A 22,799-nucleotide genomic window follows, 5' to 3' on the forward strand; every position below is an offset into this window, starting at 1 on the left:
AAAACATACATATGTAACAGAGCTTAGTTCCAAATTCTGTAGGACACACTAATAACAGAGATTAAAAACACACTTACCCAACATTATGAAGAGTCAGAAAAACTAAACATCTATTTTAATTACATTATTCTAGATAAAATTTTATTAGAAGAGAGAAAATGAGATGAGAGTCTGAGACTAGAGTACTCCTCAGCTCTGGCATCAGGCAGAGCTGTGGCCCCAGGAGTCTCAGGTGTGCAGACGGGAGCCCTAGCAGGCCAGGGTGTCCCTCAAGCCTTAAAGTTACATTAAGGGGTCAGGGAGAGACTATATGGTTATGCAAACAACTCTCACTTCACTTCTGAGCTCCTAGGTTCAACCCCCTGAACCATCATAAGCCAATGTTTATAGATTATAGGGGCAGGGTGGTGATTCAGTTGGCAGAGGACACATGTTATCATGTGTGACAACTTGCATTCAAGGCCCAGGTCCCTACCTACAGGGTAGAAGCTTCACAAATGGTAAAGCAATTCTTTCGTTTGTTTGTTTGTTTGTTTACCAGAGCACTGTTCAGCTCTGGCTTATGGTGGTGTGGGGGGGTTGAACCTGGGACTTTGGAGCCTCAGGCATGAGAGTCTGTTTGCAGAACCATTATGCCGTCTACCCTCTGACCAAAGCAATTCTGCAGGTATTTCTTCTTGTGTATTTCTCCCACTCTCTCTCCCTATCAAAAAGAAAGAAAAAGAAGGAAATAAAATGCCACTGGGAACAGCAGAGCCTGTGCACTGAGCCCCCCCCACCCGATAACCCAAGTGGCAAAAAAAAAAAAAAGAATACTGACAATATTTAAAAAGTAAACGCACCTGAGGTGCTCAGCTCAATCCCTGAACTAACTATATGGAGCGGCGCTCTGGCTCTCTCTTCCTCTTATGGATCAGTATTTTTAGATTTATGCATCAACATTAGAGAAAGTTAGAGGACCGGCAACAACAGTCAAACTTAGTGCCTCATGCTTAGAGGAAGAGGAGGAGGAGGATTTATTCATTAACATCAGAAAGGGGAAGGAGAGGGGAGGGAGGGGAGACAAGGCAAAGCAGCGGCCTGGCACGTATGCCACTGAGATGGGCCTGGGACCTGTGCGGGAGTCCGGCGCCAGCCACCAAGCCCCACCTAGCAAGTGTGCGCTACACGCCATGGAGTCCTTAGTTTGAAATCCTGAGAGCTCGACAGGCCTGTGTATCCTTCCTCCCAGCCGGACACAGAAAAACGCCCAGACTCACTTTCCACGGCAAGAGACTGGTCAGCTGTCGCATGGGGGGTACCAAACACTGCTTTCCACAAGAAAACAAGAGGCCCCGGCATACAACAGCAGGCAACAAGCCTCACAGAAGAGACTACACACGGGGTCCTGCCCAGCCAACAGGAGCAGGCTGTGCTGAAGTCCTGGCAGCCCTGTCCTAGCACAACTCCAGGGCACCTTGAAATGAGACTGAGAAGCAGAGAGAAGAGCCGGTCAGCAGCGGAAGCCTGCCACTCTCAAGGGTGGATTCTGAGAGCAGCTGCCCCCTGGTCCCTCCCTGGCTGTCACGCCTTTAGGTTTACAGCTCCACAAAACCACGTGGAGATGCAGAGCAGCAAATCTGGGAGAGGAAGCAAGGGCTGCAGCATTTTTTAAAAAGATTATTTATTTATTAATTTATTAATGAGAAAGATAGGAGGAGAGAGAAAGAGAGAGAACCAGACATCACTTTGGTACATGTGCTGCCGGGAACCGAACTCAGGACCTCATGCTTCAGAGTCCCATACTTTATCCACTACACCACCTCCTGGACCACAGGCTGCAGCATTATAATGGGCTCTGAGCTCCACACAGGAATTGGGTCTCCTAAATGCCTTCTCCAGCCCAGCTCTGGCTTATGGCAGTGAGGGGGGGGTGCTGAACATGGGACTTGAAAGCCTCAGGCATCAAAGTCTCTTTGCCTAACCATTATGCTATGCCCTCATCCTGCAAAAAGACTTCCATGCCTGAGGAGATGCCAGAGGTCCTAGGTTCCATCCCCAGCAGCAGCACAGGCCTGTGCTGAATAGTGTTTTTTGGGGGGGAGAGGACAAGACTACAGTAACTATGCTAACAAATAAATAAATAAAATCAGTAGAAGGGGTAATCAAGAAAACCTAAGAGAAAAAAAAAGTGACAAAACCCCGCAGGGGTAGATAACATAATGGTTATGCAAACTGACTCTCATGCCTGAGGCTCCAAAGTCCCGGGTTCAATCCCCTGCACCACCATGAACCAGGATCCTTGCTGACCCCTGCACTTTGCACTATGTGCACTTAACCCAGTGCACTACCACCTGGCCTGCATTGTTTGGTTTTGTTTGTTTGTTTTTTGTTTTTTTACCAAAGCTGTGCTCAATTCTGGCTGATGCCGGTGGTACAGGGGATTGAACCTGGGACTTGGAAGCCTCAGGCTAGAGAGTCTATTTGCATAACTATAGCGCTATCTACCCCACCCCCAATGGTATTTCTTTTCGTGATCTCTGATCATTCTTTGTCAAAAAGGCTTTTCTTTTTGGAAGTGATAGTTTCAGCAACAGTCGAGATGGAGTCACAAATCAGGGCCGGGGGAGAGAGCAAGGTTATACAAGAGACTCCAAGGTTCTCAGGTTCAATCCCCCATCCCCCATAAGCCAGAGCTGAGCAGTGCGCTCCGGTAAAATAAAATAAAAACCTGTTTAAAAAGGAATCACAAATCAGTGACTTAAACTCCCCCTGCTGGCAGAAAACATGTACTACCACCATCAATAACTAAATAAAGGAAGTGGGAACCAGATGACTCACCCCTAGAGCCAGGCCCTGCGAGGCTCCGGGAAGCCCAGGCGGGGCGGCGGGGCGGCGGGGCGGCGGGGCTCCGGCTGGCTGCTTGTTTGTTTCTTTTCTTTTCTTTTCTTTTCTTTTCTTTTCTTTTCTTTTCTTTTCTTTTCTTTTTTCTTTCCTTTCCTTTTCTCTCTTTCTTTCTTTCTTTCTCTCCCTTTCTTTCTTTCTTTCTTTCTTTCTTTCTTTCTTTCTTTCTTTCTTGTTTTTTATTACCAGCACTGCTCAACTCTTGAACCTGGGACTTCCGGAGCCTCAGGCATGAGAGTCTCTGGTTTTTTTTTAATTAAAAAAATTTTTATTTATTTATTTTCGCTTTTGTTGCCCTTGTTGTTTTTATTGTTGGTGTAGTTATTATTGTTGTTGTTATTGATGTCGTCGTTGTTGGATAGGACAGAGAGAAATGGAGAGAGGAGGGGAAGACAGAGGGGGAGAGAAAGACAGACACCTGCAGACCTGCTGCACCGCCTGGGAAGCGACTCCCCTGCAGGTGGGGAGCAGGGAATACACTCTATTCCAACAACGTGCAACAGCAACCCAGTTCCCAGACGACCCAGGTTCTCTCTCTGAAAAGGTTGCCAGAACAGTGAAGCCCGAGCAAGGACGACCCCCTAAAAAAAGGGTGAAATATTTGTGTTATAACTTAGGGATAAGAGTCAATGAGGAATGGGGGGGTGGAAATTGTTGGTGAAGGAATAACTGATAGCCACAGAGGCCTTTACAGAGGAAGGCAGAACTGCAGAACTCCCCTCTTACACTTGGCAAACACTATGGTGGTGATCAGAGGAAGGGGGTAGGAGAGGTGTCACACACGGCATGCAAATGTACCCGTCGTCCTATGATTTTATAAAGCAATGTTAATAATAAAAGGTTTTAGTGGTCCGGGAGGTGGCGCAGTGATAAGGCTTTGGACTCTCAAGCATGAGGTCCCGAGTTCAATCCCTGGCAGCACATGTACCAGAGTGATGTCTGGTTCTTTCTCTCCTATCATTTCTCATGAATAAATAAATAAAACCTTTAAAAATAATAGTAATAATAAAATGTTTTTAAAAAAACACAAGACCACACCCATAAGAAATGCATAACAAGCCTTAGAAATCCACTTTGTCATGTTACAGTAGTACCTCATTAAGCTGGAAATCGTGTTTTTTTTCACATATAAAACACAGAACAGTCCTCTGGAGTTAAGTATTACTATTATTTTCAATAAAGGAGAACAGATGTCAGAGAGATCAAGAACATTGCCAAGACCAAACAGCCAGGGCATAACAGTACATGTCACTGTCAACTTGAGACGATACAGAGTAGAAATCCTCTGTGATTAGAACCCTAAGCACAAGTTTTTTCTCTTTTTCTTCTTTCTGTTTTCAGATTTCTTTCTTTAGTGAGACACACACTAGAATACTACTCCATGTGTGGTACTAGGGATCAGACACAGGGCCTCAAAGGAGTCAAGCCCTGCACTCAACACGCTTGGTCCCATCACCAACTACTGGTGGACCCTGCACTGCGTGGCTGACAGAATCACACGCCCAGACACAGCCAGGGCAGGGCGGGTCCAGCGCACACAGAGGCCACGCAGGACTCAGGTTCTCACAACAGGTGAAGCAGTACCACAGGGGTGTATGTGTTCCTCTCTCTCTCTCTCCTACTCTCTCCTTCTCTATCTCCCCAGTCCCCTCTCAATTTCTCTATCCAAAATAAATAAAATGACATCTAGAAATTTAAAAAGTCTTCCAGTTTCCAGAAGAAGACTATGTCCCCAAGATCACCCTCTTTGTGTATGTGTCCTTTCAGCCACGGCTCAAGGCCTGTCCTGTCTGCCTTCTGAGCTGTGGCCTGTTACTAATCTTTTTTTTTTAATTTAATTTATTTATTTCCTTTTGTTGCCCTTGTTGTTTTATTGTTGTAGTTATTACTGATGTTGTTGGATAGGACAGAGAGAAATGGAGACAGGAGGGGAAGACAGAGAGAGGGAGAGAAAGACAGACACCTGCAGACCTGCAGACCTGCTTCACCGCCTGGGAAGTGACTCCCCTGTAGGTGGGGCTAGAACCAGAATCCTTATGCAGGTCCTTGTGCTTTGCGCCACGTGCGCTTAACCCACTACGCTACCGCCCGACTCCCCTACTAATCTTCTGATGTCCAGATGTAGGAGAGGGAAAGACGTGGGGATGGAGACATTTCTGTCTGTCTGTCTGTCTATTTTCTCAGACAGGAAAGTCTTTTTGCACAGCCGCTACGCGACCTCCCCAGACAGCGTTATGAGACACTGTTTTCAGTCTTTTTCTTCAGGAGGCCAGGCAGTGGCATGCTTGGTTGAGCACATTTCTGGGATGCTCAAGGACCCAGGTTCAGCCCCTCACCTGCAGGGGAAGCTTTATAAACAGCAGGCATGCTGCAGTGGCTGTCTCTGTCTCTCTGTCTCTCGTTATCTCCCCTTCCCTCTCAGTTTCTCTACCTCTATCCAATACATAGTAAATAGTAGTTTTTAAATGTTTTTCTTCAATATTTACTATTTCATTTTGATACAAAGTTTAGAAAGTATAAATGGATGTAAACGTGGTCCGGGTGGTCCTGGAGGTGGCACAGTGGATAAAGCATGGGGTCCTGAGTTCAGTCCTAGCACCACATGTGCCAGAATGAGTGACATCTGGTTCTTTCTCTCTCGCTTCTCCTAGCTTTTTCTTTCTCTCATTTTTAATATCTTTATTTACTGGGTACAGAAAGCCAGAAATCAAGAGGGAAGGAGGCTACAGAGGGAGAGACAGAGAGACACCTGCTGCCCTGCTTCACCATTTGCAAAGCTTTCCCCCTGCAGGTGGGGACTGAGGGCTCAAACCCGGGTCCTTGCGCGCTGTAATGTGTGCGCTGAACCAGGTGCACCGCCACCCGGCCCCTCTCCTCTTATCTTTCTCATTAATAAATAAGATCTTTAAAAATTAAAAAATAGGGAGTCGGCAATAGCGCAGCAGGTTAAGCGCAGGTGGCGCAAAGCGCAGGGACCGGCGTGAGGATCCAGGTTTGAGCCCCCGGCTCCCCCCCTGCAGGGGGGTCACTTCACAGGTGGTGAAGCAGGTCTGCAGGCGTCTGTCTTTCTCTCCCCCTCTGTCTTCCCCTCCTCTCTCCATTTCTCTCTGTCCTATCCAGCAACAGCAGCAGCAACAATAACAACAAAAACAATGGCCTCCAGGAGCAGTGGATTCATAGTGCAAGCACCAAGCCCCAGCAATAACCCTGGAGGCAAAAAAAAATATATATATATATATATATATATATATATATATATATATTAACCAGTGTCACTATTTCTTTAGTATTCTAAAGGCTTTTCATGCATACATAACACAAAACTTCTTTTTGTTGCTGTCACCAGGACTTCACTGCTCTGAAATGACTTTTTTTGATAAAGAAAGACAAAGACTCAGGGGGCCAGGTGGTGGTGCACCTGGTTAGGCTCACATATTACTGTGCACAAGGACCCAAGTTCAAGCCCCCGGCTCCCCACCTGCAGGGGAAAAGCTTCACAAGTGGTGAAGCAGGGCTTGCAGGTGTCTGTCTCTCTCCATCTCTATCTCCCCATCCCCTCAATTTCTCTCTGTCTCTATACAATAAGTAAATAAGTAAATAATAAATAAGTAAATAGTGGTCTGGGAGGTGGTGCAGTTGCGGGGGGCACTGAGCTCTCAAGCATGAGGTCTCAGGTTCGGTCCCCAGCAGCACATGTACCAGAATGGTGTCTGGTTCTTTCTCTCTCCTATCTTTCTATGAATAAATAAATCTTTAAAAAATAATAAATAAGAGCACAGCTATATACAAGATACTGGGTACTGTACAGCAAACCATAACAAAGGGACTTTTCAAAGTTAACCCAATTAACAAATAATGTGATGATAATATTAACTATTGATTGTCTTTTTGAACCCTAAGACAGCAGGAACCTCACATCTCCACTATAGAGCCCCTACATCCCCCAGTCCTGGAACCCTTGGATAGGGCCCACTTTCCCGTATGCCTCTCCCAATCCAAACCAAATAATATTGCATCCGCCGATCACAACCTAACCAACGCAACGATTGCCACCTCAACATGCTTCACATCAGACTGTGTCCAGAGACTTCACGTGTGGAATGACAACCCTTCAGCTTCATTACTCGGGTGAGACCTTTCCTTTTATAGTACACTCTAATTTCATCTCAGGTGGTTCACTTTCTAACAAAGTCCCATAACCCAGATATACACCAGTTTCTGTGAGAGAGAGCTTATGTGCACACGTATCCATAAACTACTGCAAAATATATACCTGAAAGCAGTAGTACACTAGAGTTTGCAGTGAGTACCTCCCTAACACTTCCTCTCCACTATTCCAAGCTTGCGATCCATGATTGCTCAACAAATTGTTTGGCTTCGTATGTTAACTCTCTTTTAAATCACCAGGTTCCAGATGCCACCAGGATGCTGGCCAGGCTTCCCTGGATTGAAGACCCCACCAATGTGTCCTGGAGCTCAGCTTCCCCAGAGATCCACCCTACTAGGGAAAGAGAGAGGCAGACTGGGAGTATGGACCGACCAGTCAACGCCCATGTTCAGCGAGGAAGCAATTACAGAAGCCAGACCTTCTACCTTCTGCAACCCACAATGACCCTGGGTCCATACTCCCAGAGGGCTAGAGAATGGGAAAGCTACCATGGGAGGGGGGAGATTATGGGGATTGGGTGGTGGGAATTGTGTGGAGTTGTACCCCTCCTACCTTATGCTTTTGTTCACTAATCCTTTCTTAAATAAAAAATTTTAAAAATAATAATAATAATAATAAATAAGGAGTCAGGCGGGTTAAGCGCACATGGCGCAAAGCACAAGGACCAGCGTAAGGATCCTGGTTCGAGCCCCCAGCTCCCCACCTGCAGGGGAGTCGCTTCACAGGCGGTGAAGCAGGTCTGCAGGTGTCTGTCTTTCTCTCCTCCTCTCTGTCTTCCCTTCCTCTCTCCATTTCTCTCTGTCCTAGGCAACAACGAAGAAAGACAACAATAACTACAACAAGAAAACAAAAAGGGAATAAATATTTACAATAAAAATAATAAATAAATTTTTTTAAAAAGTCAAACATATAACACATCTTCTTTTCTCCATCTTTTTTCTCAAAAAAACACATACTCGGGAGTCTGGCGGTAGTGCAGAGGGTTAAGCGCACGTGGTGTGAGGTGCCAGGACCCGTGCAAGGATTCCGGTTCGAGCCCCCGGCTCCCCACCTGCAGGGGAGTCATTTCACAAGTGGTGAAGCAGGTCTGCAGGTGTCTTTCTCTCCTCCTCTCTATCTTCCCTCCTCTCTCCATGTCTCTCTGTCCTATCCAACAATGACGACATCAATAACAACAATAATAAAACAAGGGCAACAAAAGGGAATAAATAAGTATTAAAAAAAACTTATACCTGGTTTTTGGGTTTTGTTTATTTATTTTTATTTTTTATATTTATTTTATTTATATTTATTTTCCCTTTTGTTGCCTTGCTGTTTTTCATTGTTGTAGTTATTATTGTTGTTGTTATTGATGTCATTGTTATTGGATAGGACAGAGAGAAATGGAGAGAGGAGGAGAAGACAGAGAGGGGGAGAGAGAGACAGACACCTGCAGACCTGCTTCACCGCCTGTGAAGTGACTCCCCTGCAGGTGGGGAGCCGGGGGCTGGAGGATCCTTTTAACAGTCCTTGTGCTTAGCACCATGTGCGCTTAACCCGCTGCGCTGCGCTGCGCTGCCGCCCGACTCCCTGTTTTTTTTTTTTAAAAAAAACACTTTTTTAAATATTTATTTATTTACTTTCCCTTTTGTTGCCCTTGTTGTTTTTCATTATTGTTGTTGTTGATGTCGTCACTGATAGGACAGACTGATAGGACTTTCTACAAATGTAGAAAGGAAGGGACAACAGAGAGGAAGAGAAAGACACCCGCAGACCTGCTTCACCAAATATGAAGTGACCCCTACAGGTGGGGAGCCGGGGGCTCGAACCTATACCTGTCTTTTTTTATAAATATTTATTTATTTATTTTCCCTTTTGTTGCCCTTGTTGTTTTTCTTGTTGTTGTTATTGATGTCATCATTGTTAGGACAGAGAGAAATGGAGAGAGGAGGGGAAGACAGAGGAGGAGAGAAAGACAGACACCTGCAGACCTGCTTCACCGCCTGTGAAGCGACTCCCCTGCAGGTGGGGAGCCTTAACCCGGTCTCTGCGCTTTGCGCCACCTGCGTTTAACCCGACTCCCCTATACCTGGTTTTTATCAAGTAACTAGCTATCTTAGAGGTCTTCCCATACACAGTGAATTTTAAATTCTGCCATTTTGTTTTCCTTCCCACCTTTTTTTTCTTTTTCTTTTTTTTATAGATTTTATTTATTTATTAATGAGAAAGATAGGAGAAGAGAGAAAGAACCAGACATCACTCTGGTACATGTGCTGGCGGGGATCGAACTCAGGACCTCATGTCCAAAGCTTTATCACTGCGCCACCTCCCAGACCACTTTTTTTTTCCTTTTTCCCAGAGCTCTGCTCAGCTCTGGCTTATGGTGGTGCAGGGGACTGAGCCTGGCTGTGTCTCTAAAGCCTCAGGCATGAGAGTCTCTTTGGATAGCCATATGCTATCTCCCCCACCCCCTTTTGTCTTTCAAGCATACTTTTTTTTTTTTTAAGATTTCATTTTATTTGTTTTTAATATTTATTTCCTTTTGTTGCCCTAGTTGTTTTACTGTTGTAGTTATTGTTGTGGTAACTGATGTTGTCGTTGTTGGGTAGGACAGAGAGACATGGAGACAGGAGGGGAAGACAGAGACGGGGAGAGAAAGACAGACACCTGCAGACCTGCTTCACCGCCTGTGAAGCGACTCCCCTGCAGGTGGGGAGCCCGGGGCTCAAACTGGGATCCTTAGGTCAGTCCTTGCGCTTTGTGCCACCTGCAGCTTAACCCGTCAAGAATACTTTTTACTGGGGAGGGGAAAAAAGGGAACTTTTTGCTAGCTTCCATCAGTGTAGCATTCAGCACACAAAGCAGAAGTCTGGCATCATGCACTGAAGACCACGCCTCTCTCTTCTGATTCTGATTCCCCTCACTCTCTTCCCCGACTGCCCTTCTACGCCCTGTTCCGGTTCCTAGGTTCCTACCTTACCAATGTCCTCATCCTGGCAGAAAAAGTGTCAGTGATGCTTGATATGTCTAGGTGATTTTACCATCAAATACTGACCTTTGTGGTCAAGAGAGAGCCAAGAACAAAAGCTATAGGCACTAGCCATGTGGCTGCTCACTGAAGGGCACACACAGCTCACAGGTAGGAGCCCTGGGTCTCATCCCTGGTGCTACATGAAAACGAGAGAAGAAACAGAGCTGCAGCCTGGAGCCGGTCAGTGGCTGCAGCATTAGACCCAGCAGCGTCAGGCCCTGGGGTCCAACAGGCAGCACCATCAAGAGGGCACTGGACCTGGGGCGCGAGGCTCGGTCCTCAGTGCTGCTCTGGACCTTTCATCTCTCCTACCAATGAAGAAGTGAGTACTTTTTTCTTTTTAATAGAACACCATGGGTGGAAGGGCCACACTTCAGACGCCCGCACTGCCCACCGCCTCCTTCTTCTCTCACTTAAAATATAAAGTTACAAGGGGCCGGGCGGTAGCGCAGCGGGTTAAGCGCAGGTGGCACAAAGCACAGGGACCAGCATAAGGTTCCCGGTTCGAGCCCCCGGCTCCCCACCTGCAGGGGAGTCGCTTCACAGGCGGTGAAGCAGGTCTGCAGGTGTCTGTCTTTCTCTCCCCCTCTCTGTCTTTCCCTCCTCTCTCCATTTCTCTCTGTCCTATCCAACAACAATAACAACAATAACAAGAATAACAACAACATAGATAAACAACAAGGGCAACAAAAGGGAAAAAAATAGCCTCCAGTTACAGAAGCCAGACCTTCCACCTTCTGCACCCCACAATGACCCTGGGCCTACACTCCCAGAGGGATAAAGAATAGGAAAGTTGTTAGTGGAGGGGATGGGATACGGAGTTCTGGTGGTGGGAATTGTGTGGAGTGTGGAGTTGTACCCCTCTTATCCTAAGGGTTTGTTAATGTCTCCTTTTTTAGATAAATTAAAAAAATTAAAAGGGGAGTCGGGTGGTAGCAGAGCAGGTTAAGCCCAGGTGGCGCAAAGTGCAGGGACCGGCATAAGGATCCTGGTTCGAGCCCCCAGCTCCCCACCTGCAGGGGAGTCGCTTCACAGGCAGTGAGGCAGGTCTGCAGGTGTCTGTCTTTCTCTCCCCCTCTCTGTCTTTCCCTCCTCTCTCCATTTCTCTCTGTCCTATCCAACAAGGATGACATCAATAACAACAACAATAAAACAACAAGGGCAACAAAAGGGAATATATAAATATTAAAAAAATAATATAAAAAAAGTTTATCCTGAGGTGCAACTCAACACAAAGTGCTACCTGTTGACAAAAACACTGTCATAAGCAGGAGGAAAAGTCTCCATCAGTCAAAGAGGGAAACCAGCAGGGCTTAGGATGTGCTGACTCACTAAATCAAGTTTCAGAGTAAACAAATGGTTAATGACACAGCTTCTGCAGCCCATGAACCAGCTACAGATCTGCAAGAGCGGGCACACCCTCATACCTGTGACTCTACCTGTTTGAAAAGTGGAGCTGGATGCCTGAATTGCCAACCCAGCCTGCTGAGAACTGAACAGAATTTTACAACTACTTGAGTTGTCAAAATGTGCTTTAAACAACAACAATAATAACTACAATAAAATAACAAGGGCAACAAAAGGGAATAAATAAATAAAATAAATATTTTTTAAAAATGTGCTTTAAAAGTAAAAAATAAAAAAAGAGCAAGAGAGAGAGATAAATATCATCATTATGGAACTTAACTTGAATTTTCATTAGCATTTTAATACCAGTGATCAAGAACAGAAGCAGCAACACAATGTGAGGAGTAGCCTGTCAGTCCTAGGAAGCTAGCGCGATAGTAGTTTTTGAGGGGAAAAGAGTATATAAAGAACTGTAAACCCAGCGACTAGAATATTCTCAATTGAACAACAACAACAAAAGATTTGTTAGGATAGCGAGGCCGTTAAGTGAAAAAAAGCACACATCTTACCTTAAGAGCCATCCAGATAGCATTCATAGTGTCAGCAACAGTTCAGACAGTACTCCAAAATCAACAAGGAAGCAAAGTCGCTTCCAAAACCACTGAGTACAAGTAGGCAGGAGATTCTTTTTGTTTCAAGAAAGTACCTGAAAGAGACAACTTTCTTTTAGATCAAAAAAAAAAAAAAATCAAGGATAATACATAAAGAGTTTGAGCAATGTGGGCATGAATTTGAAATTCTGGGGGCCGGGTGGTGGCGCACCAGGTTGAGTGCACATGTTACAGTGAGCAAGGGCCCAGGCTTGAGTCCCCAGTCCCCCCACCTGCGGGGGAAGCTTCACGAGTGGTAAAGCAGGGCTGCAGGTGTCTCTCTGTCTCTATCCCTCTCTATCCTCCTCTTCCCTCTTGATTTCTGGCTGTCTCCATCCAATAAATAAATAAAGATAATTTAAAAATTGAAATTCTATTTGTCTCACTATCCTAAAATGATGTATAAAAAGCCTCCATTGAGGCAGTCGGGCGGTCACGCAGCAGGTTAAGCGCAGGTGGTGCAAAGCGCAAGGACAGGCATTAGGATCCCCGTTCCAGCCCCCGGCTCCCCACCTGCAGGGGAGTCGTTTCACAGGCGGTCAAGCAGGTCTGCAGGTGTCTGTCTTTGTCTCCCCTTCTCTGTCTTCCCCTCCTCTCTCCATTTCTCTCTGTCCTATCCAACAACGACATCAGTAACAACAATAATAATAACTACAACAATAAAACAAGAGCAACAAAACGGAATAAATGTCTCCTTTGAAATAGGGCGAATGTGTGTGCATATCTCTATATACAATTTACATTTAAAAACCAGAATATGCAGCACATGGGCTAGACACTATAAAATTTGCTTCTGAAATAATTAAAAAATCAAAATCCCATCCAAAACAAAATCATCCAGGATAATTTCTGAACACTACTGAAAAGTGATCTGTCAACTGGCCACCTAAAAAGACACTTTTCAGGTTTCCTTTTAATGTAGTTTGATCAAACCTGCCTGATCAGTCCAACCATCCTACATTTTAAGATTAATTTAAGTTTTAGAGCCAAATTTATCCTTGACTGAAGTGCTCTCAAGCAAACAGAAGACACTTTCCTCCTCAGGTGGCCTTTGAAGCACACCAAGCAACTTAAGTCTGAAGATGGGAGCTTGGCAAGTTTACCTCGAGGGAAGGGGATGGATTAAACCCAGCTCCTGGAGGATCCTTGTTCAAGACCTAGGCCCGAATGAAATTCCAACTTAACCAGCGACTGCTTCCCTTAAAGCGGAGGCTTGCTGGGTTATGAACCAAGAAACAGCAGCACCTATCTTCCTTAAAACAATTCTCAAAGAATCAAAGGACTACAGAGTACCCTCATTTCTAAGGGGAAAAAAATCTCTGGATGGATTTCCTCTTGAGAGTCTGTGACTTGGGCCCGGACTACTTGGCGTCACTTTCCTCGCAGCTCCAGCATTTGCCGGGCGGTGGTGGGCGCTTTGCCTCGACCCACGTATAAGCGTTTGAGTCTCAAGACCCACTCAAGCAAAGGCCAAAGGGGGTAGGGGCACTCTGGGTCCCAACCGCGGCCCACCGCCTGTGCCCTGCCTCTGGCCCCAGCACCCCAACCCCTTGTCCCCTGCCCCTGGACCCCAGGCCCCTGCCCCTGGACCCCCAGCCCCTGGACCCCCAGCCCTGGACTCCAGCCCCCTGCCACTGGACCCCCAGCCCCCTGCCCTTGGACCCCAGGCCCCTGCCCCTGGACCCCCAGCCCAGGACTCCAGCCCCCTGCCCCTGGACCCCCAGCCCTGGACTCCAGCCCCCTGCCCCTGGGCCCCAGCCCCCTGCCCCTAGACCCCCAGCCCCCTGCCCCTGGACCCCAGCCCCCTGCCCCTGGACCCCCAGCCCCTGGACCCCCAGCCCAGGACTCCAGCCCCCTGCCCCTGGACCCCCAGCCCTGGACTCCAGCCCCCTGCCCCTGGACTCCAGCCCCCTGCCACTGGACCCCCAGCCCCCTGCCCTTGGACCCCAGGCCCCTGCCCCTGGACCCCCAGCCCCTGGACCCCCAGCCCTGGACTCCAGCCCCCTGCCCCTGGGCCCCAGCCCCCTGCCCCTGGACCCCAGCCCCCTGCCCCTAGACCCCCAGCCCCCTGACCCTGGACCCCAGCCCCCTGACGCTGGACCCCAGCCCCTGGGCCCCAGCCCCCTGCCCCTGGATCCCAGCCCCGTGCCCCTGGACCCCCAGCCCCCTGCCCCTGGACCTCAGCCTCTGGCCCTGGACCCCAGACCCCTGCCCCTGGGCCCCAGCCCCCTGCCCCTGGGCCCCAGCCCCCTGCCCCTGGACCCCCAGCCCCCTGCCCCTGGACCCCCAGCCCCCTGCCCCTGGACCTCAGCCTCTGGCCCTGGACCCCAGCCCCCTGCCCCTGGGCCCCAGCCCCCTGCCCCTGGGCCCCAGCCCCCTGCCCCTGGACCCCCAGCCCCCTGCCCCTGGACCCCCAGCCCCCTGCCCCTGGACCTCAGCCTCTGGCCCTGGACCCCCAGCCCCCTGCCCCTGGGCCCCAGGGCCCCCTGCCCCTGGACCCCAGGCCCCTGCCCCTGGACCCCAGGGCCCCTGCCCCTGGACCTCAGCCTCTGCCCCTGGACCCCAGGCCCCTGCCCCTGGACCCCAGGCCCCTGCCCCTGGACCCCCAGCCCCCTGCCCCTGGACCCCAGCCCCATTGTTCGGGTGTGGGGGCTCCAGACATTCACTGAGGGGCGGCCGCGGGAGGCAGTTTCCCCTCCCCTCTGCAGGCCCGTCCCAGCGCGGCTCGGCCTGGCGCCCCCGGACCCGGACAGAGCCCGCACAGAGCCCGCACAGAGCCCGCACAGACTCGGGACAGACTCCCGACAGACCCTGGACAGGGCTCGGCCCGACCCCGGAAAGCGCCCGGCCCAGGCCTGCGGGTGGGCTCGAGCCGGGGTCCCCCGCCACACACGCGTCCCCGCTCCAGCCCGGCGCCCAGGCCCCCGGCCTCCTGGCCGCCGGCCCTGGCGCTCCCGCGGCCCCCGGCCCGCCCCGACGGCCGCCGGCGCCCCCCGCCCCGCAGCCCAACGGCGGCGCCCCCGGCCCGGACCTACCTGCACGGCTCAACCAAGCAGGGCGGGGCGGGGCCTCGTGCGCCTCCCGTCTCCCATTGGCCCTGCGGGAGCACGTCGCGAGCGCCATTGGCCGGCGCGGCTGCCCGTCAGGGCGCGGGGCGGGACCGAGGGCCGAGGATGCTGGAGCCCGGGTCTCTGTCTCTGCGTCTCTGCGTCTCTGTGGCTGGGGGCGGGGGTGCGGGCGAGGAGGCTGGGGGAGCGCAGGGCCGGCCGGGTCCCGCCCCGGCTTCCCGCAGCCCTCGCACCCGAGCCCCCCGGCGCCCCTGGGTGCTGACCCATCGCCGACCGAGGCCCCGACCCGGCGCCCTGCACCCAGGAAGCCGCGCGGAGGGAGCCGAGGCCGGAAGGCCACGGGGACACTTAGTGTCACCCAGAAAGCAGGCGCAGACAGGCCGCCAGCCTGGGGCCGGGGCGGGGGCGGGGGCGCACAGGCCTCGGGACGGATGGCCCGCGACGTGCCCGGAGGGGAGACCCCCAGAGTCCCTCCCCGGGGCTGCCCGGAGGAGAGACCCCCAGAGTCCCTCCCCGGGGCCCTGGGCTGCCCGAGAGACCCCCAGAGTCCCTCCCCGGGGCTGCCCGAGAGACCCCCAGAGTCCTTTCCCGGGGCCCGGGGCTGCCCGGAGGAGAGACCCCCAGAGTCCCTCCCCTGGGGCCCGGGGCTGCCCGAGAGACCCCCAGAGTCCCTCCCCGGGGCTGCCCGGAGGAGAGACCCCCAGAGTCCCCCCCCCCGGGGCCCTGGGCTGCCCGGAGGAGAGACCCCCAGAGTCCCTCCCCGGGGCCCGGGGCTGCCCGAGAGACCCCCAGAGTCCCTCCCCTGGGGGCCTGGGCACAGGCCTCGGGACAGGGGATCTGGGACGTGCCCGGATGGGGGCGATCACCCCTGCAGGGGTGAGGGGGGCTCGAACTGGGGTCCTTGCTTAGGTCTTTGCGCTTTGCGCCACGTGCACCACCACCTGGCCCCCTAGGACGGATTACAGGCACAGCCTTGACTGTGGGCACCTTAACAAAGGTACCAAGCTTTTGCAAAATTAGTTTATTTGATTTTTTAAGAATGAAGGCACTTGGAGCAGGGGGGACCCAGGGGTAAACCTTTGGGCTTCCAAGCACGAGATCCTGTGCCACCCCCGGGCGTCACGTAGCCCAGAATCGATGCCCTGGCACCTCTCTCACTAGCCCTGTCTCTACTCCAGGAATAAACGAACCTTTAAAAAAGACTGGTCGGGGGTGGAAGGGTCGAGCAGTAGCGCAGCGGGGTAAGCAAGCATGGCGCGAAGCCCAAGGACAGGCACACGGATCCCGGTTCGAGTCCCCGGCTCCCCACCTGCAGGGGGTCGCTTCACAGGCGGTGAAGCAGGTCTGCTGGTGTCTGTCTTTCTCTCCCCCTCTCTGTCTTCCCTTCCGCTCTCCATTTCTCTCTGTCCTATCCAACAACGAACAGCATCAACAATGGCAACAATAATAACCACAAAGTGGGTGGATGGGGAGAACACAGGTCCAAGAAGGATTCAGAGGACCTAGTGGGGGTTGTATTGTTATATGGGAAACTGGGGAATGGTAAGCATGTACAAACTATTGTACTTACTGTCGAATGTAAAACATTAATTCCCCAATAAAAAAAAAGAGAAGATAAAAAATAATAACCACAACGAAGCTACAACAACAAGGGCAGCAAAAAAGGGGGGAAAATGGCCTCCAGGAGCGGTGGATTCATGGTGCAGGCACCGAGCCCAGCAATAACCCTGGAGGAAAAGAAAAAGAGAGAGAGAGTAAGCATGTACAAACTATTGTATTTACTGTTGAATGTAAAACATTAATTCCCCAATAAAGATATATATATATATATATATATATATATATATATATATGAGTGAAAGAAAGAGTAGCTAGCATAATGGTTATGCAAAGAGCTCTCATGTTTGAGGCTTCAAAGTCCTAGGTTCAAACCACTGCATCATCATAAACCAGAGCTGAGCAATGGAAAGGAAGGAAGGAAGGGAGAGGCAGAAAGAAAGGGGGGTCCATCGGTAGCGCAGCGGGTTAAGCGCAAGTGGCACAAAGCTCAAGGACCGGCATAAGGATCCCGGTTCAAGCCCCCAGCTCCCCACCTGCAGGGGAGTCACCTCACAGGCGGTGAAGCAGGTCTACAGGTGTCTGTCTCTCTCTTTTCCTATCTATCTCCCCATTCTCTCTCTCAATTTATCTCTGTCTCTATCCAATAACAAATAAATAAATAAAGTTAAAAAATTTAAAAAAAAACAACCAGGGGCAACAAAAGGGAATTAAATAAATAAAGGAAAGACTAAAGGAAAATATGGCCGCTGGAAGTGACGAACTCATAGTGCAGCACCGAGCCAGCCAGCGATAACCCTGGAGGAAATTATATATATATATAATTTAATAATAAAATAAAGGGCCATCAGAATAGCTCATTGGAACCTGTGCTGCTTTGCCATGCGGACACCCAGTTTTGAGCCCGGCCCCTGCCACACTGAGGGAAACTTTTGTGTTGTTCTTTCTCCCTCTGCCCCTCTCTGATTCTAAGAAAAATAATAATCAAGGTCACAAAAATAAGGAGAGGGTGGACAGTAGATAGCACAATGGTTATAACCCTAGTCCCCTCCTGCAGAGGGAAACCTTCAGGAGTGGTGAAGCAGGGCTGCAGGTGTCTCTCTGTCCCTCTCCCTCTCTATCTCCTCGTCCCCTCTCAATCTCTGTCTCTATCCAATAATAAATATTTAGGGGCCAGGCGGTGGGGCACCTGGTTGAGTGCACATGTTACAGTGCGCAAGGACCCAGGTTCAAGCCCCTGGTCCCCACCTGCAGGGGGGAAGCCTCAGAAGGGGGAGAAGTTTTACAAGTGGTGAAGCAGGGCTGTAGGTGTCTCTCTGTCCCTCTCCCTCTCTATCACCCCCTTCCCTCTCAATTTCTGGCTGTGACTATCCAATAAATAAAGATAAGAAAAATTTAAAAAAGAAAGTATATATTTATTAAAAGAATAATAAGGCTGGGCTGGGTTAAGCGCAGGTGGCGCAAAGTGCAAGGCCCAGGTAAGGATCCGGGTTCGAGCCCCTGTATCCCGACCTGCAGAGGAGCCGCTTCACAGGCGGTGAAGCAGGTTTGCAGGTGTCTTGTCTCTCTCCCCGTCTTCCCTTCCCCTCTCCGTTTCTCTCTTCCTATCCAACAACGACAACAGTTATGACAACAATAACAAACACAACAAGGGCAACAAAATGGGAAAAATAGCCTCCAGAGGCAGTGGGTTCCTAGTGCTGGCACCGAGCCCCAGTGATAACCTTGGAGGCAATAAATGAATAAATAATTTTTTAAAAGATTTTATTTATGTATTTATTTTTCCCTTTTGTTGCCCTTGTTGTTTTATTGTTGTAGTTATTATTGTTGTTGTTCTTTTTTAAAAAAATATTTTATTTATTAGTGAGAAAGGAGGAGAGAGGGAAAGAACCAGACAGCACTCTGGTACATGTGCTGCCAGGGACTGAACTCAGGACCTCATGCTTGAGAGTCCAGTGTTTTATCCACTGCGCCACCTCCTGGACCACTGTTGTTGTTCTTATTGATGTCATCGTTGTTAGACAGGACAGAGAGAAATGGAGAGAGGAGGGGAAGACAGAGAGGGGAGAGAAAGACACCTGGGGGGTTGGGCGGTGGCGCAGTGGGTTGAGCGCACGTGGCACCAAGTGCAAGGACCAGCGTAAGGATCCTGGTTCGAGCCCCCGGCTCCCCACCTGCAGGGAGTCGCTTCACAGGAGGTGAAGCAGGTTTGCAGGTGTCTGTCTTTCTCTCCCCCTCTCTGTCTTCCCCTCCTCTCTCCATTTCTCTCTTTCCTAACAACGACGACATCAATAACAACAATACTAACTACAACAATAAAAAACAAGGGCAAAAAAAGGGAAAATAGATAAATATCAACAACAACAACAAAAAAAACCTTAAAAAAAAAAAAAGACGTGGTCCGGAGGTAGCACAGTGGATAAAGCATCGGACTCTCAAGCATGAGTTCCTGAGTTCAATCCCCAGCCGCACATGTACCATAGTGATGTCTGGTTCTTTCTCTCTTCCTATCTTTCTAATAAACAAATAAAAATATTTAACAACAACAACAAAAAACCAGACACTTGCAGACCTGCTTTTCACCGCCTGTGAAGCATCTCCACTGTAGGTGGGGAGCCGGGGCTCAAACCGGGATCCTTATGCAGGTCCTTGTGCTTTACACCACATGCGCTTAACCTGCTGTGCTACCACCAATAAATAAATTTTTTAAAAAATAATGAGTGGTCCAGGAGTTGGCGCAGTGAATAAAGCATTGTATGCTCGAGCACAGGTCTGTATCTTTCTCCCCTATCATTTCTCACAAATAAATAAATAAAATCTCTTAAAAAATAAGACAGACTAAAACAAGGGCAACAAAAGGGGGAAAAGGGTTGGGGCAGCATAATGGTTATGCAAAGAGACTCTCATGCCTGAGGCTCTCAAGTCCCAGGTTCAGTCCCCCACACCACCATAAGCCAGAGCTGAGCAGTGTTCTGGTTAAAACCAAAAAAAAAAAAGGGAAAAATATTTTATTAAAAATGAGACAGACAAGATGGAACCTCTTTTGGCTTATTAAGTAAAACAAACAAACAAACAAAGCTAAAAAAACATTGTGTGTAGTGGTCCGGGAGGTGGCGCAGTGGTAAAGCTTTGGACTGTCAAGCATGAGGTCTCGAGTTCGATCCCCAGAAGCACATGTGCCAGAGTGATGTCTGGTTCTTTCTCTCTCCTCCTGTATTTCTCATAAATTAATAAAATCTTTAAAAAAAAAAAAAAAAAGACATTGTGTGCAGAGGCTTTTTTTTTTTTAACCAGAGCACTGCTGGGCTCTGGCTTAAGGTGGTGGTGCAGGGGATGGAACCTGAGACTTTGAAGCCTCAGGCATAGAATCTCTTTGCATAACCATTTTGCTATCTACCCCATCCCTGCCTATAAGCAAGAGTTCTTATAACCAAAGACATTTATGCCTGAGGGTCCTAGATCCCAAAATCAATCCCTGTGGCACCACGTAAACCAGAGCTAAGTAGTAAGGATCCCTGTTCAAGCTCCTGGCTCCCACTTGCTGGGGGGAAGCTTCACAAGCAGAGAAGCAGGTCTGCAGGTGTTTCTCTATCTCTCTCCCTGTCTCCCCCTCCCTTCTTAATTCCTCTCTGTCCTATCCAGTAACAAAGAGAGAAAGAAAGGCATACAACCCTACAACCCAGGTTCTAGCCTGACCTTCACCACGCTGGAGGGAGTTCCAGACTCTATTGTCATTCCTCTCTCCCTCTGTTGGTTTAAAAAATAGCTGACCTGGACCAGTGAAGGTTCCGTGACAATAAATAATAAGTAAATGTATAATGATAATTTATGTTTTTAATTTTTTAATATTTATTTTCCCTTTTGTTGCCCTTGTTGTTTTTCATTGTTGTTGTATTTATTATTGTTGTTGTCATTGTTGTTGGATAGGACAGAGAGAAATGGAGAGAGGAGGGGAAGACAGAGAGGGGGAGAGAAAGACAGACACCTGCAGACCTGCCTCACTGCTTGTGAAGAGACTCCCCTGCAGGTGGGGAGCCGGGGGCTTGAACCGGGATCCTTGTGCCAGTCCTTGTGCTCTGCGCCAATTTATATGTTTTAATTAGTGTAGTAAACAGTAACATCTACTGGTAGACCCTATGATAAGCATCTTTGTGAGACAGTATAAATAATATTCAACATGCCTGAGCTAACCGTCGTAGACAGGAAAATACCTGAAGTCTACTGGTGACAAGATCACAAGGACACTAGCAGTGTTTGCTTTGCTGCCTCCACACATGATTGAAGAAGTCAAAGTTTTCATTAGACTTCAGCAAAAATAAAGGCATATAACTTCTGGTTCCAAGTCACTGATTTCCTAATCTGTGAACTAGACATTCAGAAACTCTACTCTCCCTTCCCACCCACCACACCTGGATGTCAGGCTAGGACTTTGTATTTCACCCTCACTTCTGTCTTTCTTTCTCTTCCCATTTTCTGCAAGTACTCACTAGTTACCAGTCTTGCCTGTGGATACTTGACCTCCCTATGACACAAAGAACAAGGGACTATGAGTGAGAATTAGAAGAAAAATATAAGGGCCGGGGGTAGATAGCATAATGATTATGCAGACTCTCATGCCTAAGGTTTCATAGTCCCAGGTTCAATCCCCCACACCACCAGAAACCAGAGTTGAGCAGTGCTCTGGTAGTAAATAAATAAAAGAAAGGGTGGGGTAGCTAGCATGATGGTTACGCAAAGAAGCTCTCATGCCTGATGCTCTGAAGTCCCAGGTTCAATCCCTAGTACCACTGAAAGCCAGAGCTGAGCACTCCTCTGGCAGAATAAGTAAAAAAATATAAAAGAAAGATGCAGGGAGTCAGGCAGTGGTGCTGCAGGTTAAGAGCAGGTGGCGGGAAGCGCAAGGACCTGCGTAAGGACCCCGGTTCGAGCCCCCAGCCCCCCACCTACAGGGAGTCGCTTCACAGGTGGTGAAGCAGGTCTGCAGGTGTCTTTCTCTCCCCTTCTGTCTTCCCCGCCTCTCTCCATTTCTGTCCTATCCAACAACAATGACAGCAACAATAATCATAACTACAACAATAAAATAAGGGCAACAAAAGGAAATAAATATTGGTTGGGGGGGTAGATAGTATAATGGTTATGCAAAGAAACTCTCATGCCTGAGGCTTCGAAGTCCCCGGTTCAATCCCCTGCACCACCATAAACCAGAGCTGAACAGCGCTCTGGTGTTTCTCTGTGTTTTTCTCTGTATCTCTCTCAAAAATAAATTTAAAAATAAATATTTAAAATTTAAAAAAGATGTGCTATCCATCATGTTATTCAGATAAAGAGAGGCTGAGACAGACGAGAGAGAACTATGAGATACATTAAAGATCTGAAATTCTCGGGTAGTTCGAGCCCGGCTCCCCACCTGCACGGAGTCGCTTCCCAAGCGGTGAAGCAGGTCTGCAGGTGCCTGTCTTTCTCTCCTCCTCTGTCTTCCCCTCCTCTCTCCATTTCTCCCTGTCCTATCCAACAACAACAGCTATGACAACTACAACAAGTGCAATAACAAAGGTAACAAAATGGGAAAAATGGCCTCCAGGAGCAGTAGGTTCGTGGTACAGGCGCTGAGCTTCAGTAATAAGCCTGGAAGCAAAAAAAGAAAAGAAAAAAACTCACAGAGAACAGCACTAGCATTGTAACAGCAGTGACCCTGGACGTGGTGCAACCGAACTTGATGTCACCTTACTCCACTGCAGCGACTAGGTCCCACCCTGCCTTTAGCACTCTTCCCTTCTGCGCTCCGGACCCCTGCGTCTGGGTGCTAGAGTCCAGTGCGGATTCACCCTGCAGTGTCTTCTGCTGTTTCTCAGAGCCCGCCTGTGAGTGGGCCTCTGGTAGCCGTCCTTCCGTGGCTCATCTCTGCGCTGACTCCCACTCCCGTCAGCCCCATCCAGGAGAACACACCTGCGGCAGGGCCTCCTGTGTGGGGCCCAGTCCAGGTCACTGCACAGGGTAAAGCATGAACTCTGCTGGGTGAGCCAGCTTCTCACCCCTTGAAATGCTTTTTTTTTTTTTTTTCTTTTTAACCAGAGCATTACTCAGCTCTGGCTTTTGATGGTGCAGGGGATTGAACC

The sequence above is a fragment of the Erinaceus europaeus genome, chromosome 12, assembly GCF_950295315.1.
Source record: "Erinaceus europaeus chromosome 12, mEriEur2.1, whole genome shotgun sequence".
Classification (NCBI taxonomy): Eukaryota; Metazoa; Chordata; class Mammalia; order Eulipotyphla; family Erinaceidae; genus Erinaceus; species Erinaceus europaeus.